Genomic DNA, 1,134 nt, shown 5'->3' with positions numbered 1-1,134 from the left:
AATGGAGTCTTCGACGACATTACAAGTCGTGTACACACAACACTCTACAACACCCCCCCCACGACAAGCCACAGACTACCGCTCCAAAAACAAATACGAAGAGAAAAACAGAGGAAGGAAAAAATATGAAACATAATCATGAAAATAGATAGTCTTGAAGAAAGAAAAAAACACAATAATAAAAGAAAAGAAATAATATGAATTGAGACATTGATTTGAATTGAATTCATTCTAAGTTTAGATTCTTCTTGCCCAATTCAAAGAGTTGAGGTCCTAAAGCCTTGGTTAATATTTCTGCTTTTTGATGTTTTGTATCTACCCAATGAAGAGTCACTGTTCCCTTGAAGAGTTGTTCGTTGACATAATAGAATTCTCTGTCGGTGTGCCGTGTTCGTTTGTTGGATGAATTATCTTTTGAGACATGGATTGCCGATGTGTTGTCGCAAAACAGGCTTACAGGTCCAATCGCACCTATCACATCACTCACTAGGTTCCTCAGCCATACCGCTTCCCTCGCTGCCGTACCTAGAGCCATATACTCCGCATGGCACGTTGACGTCGCTACACAACCTTGGCGTTTTGAAGTCCATGACAAAGGGCAACCTAGGAAAAAAGTGACGTAACCGTGTACCGAGCGTGAGTACTCTCCTCCCCAATTCGCATCAACGTAAGTATGCAATCCAGTCTTGACTTCGCCTTTCAACGGTTTCAGTTTAAGCTTAACACAACCTGATGTCTTGAGATATTTGAGTATACCCTGGATGGCGTCCCAGTGCTGCTTTGTTGGCCGGGCGGAGAATCTCGCTAGGAAATTTGTTGCGTAAGTGAGGTCAGGTCTCGTCGCTATGGCCAGATAGTTGAGGCACCCAATCACCGATAGGTAAGCTGTCTTGTCGATTGATTCTTCTTCGTCAGTAGGCGATGTAGGTAGTTTAGACGGATTTAAAGGTGTAGTCGATTTGCCCGGCACCTCGAGAAATCATTAACAATCTTGTGTGTGTGAGTCCGGCTCGAGATAATTCAAAAGAACCATCTGATAATCTCTTGATGTCAATACCAATAATGCAATCCAGACTCTCTGACCACCTGATTCTCAAATCCTTCACCAAAGCTGCTGAAATCTCTCGTAGCAAT

Source organism: Melampsora larici-populina (assembly GCF_000204055.1).
Source record: "Melampsora larici-populina 98AG31 unplaced genomic scaffold MELLAscaffold_6, whole genome shotgun sequence".
NCBI lineage: Eukaryota > Fungi > Basidiomycota > Pucciniomycetes > Pucciniales > Melampsoraceae > Melampsora > Melampsora laricis-populina.
The sequence above is the reverse complement of the archived record's forward strand: the minus strand, read 5'-3'. Positions refer to the sequence as shown.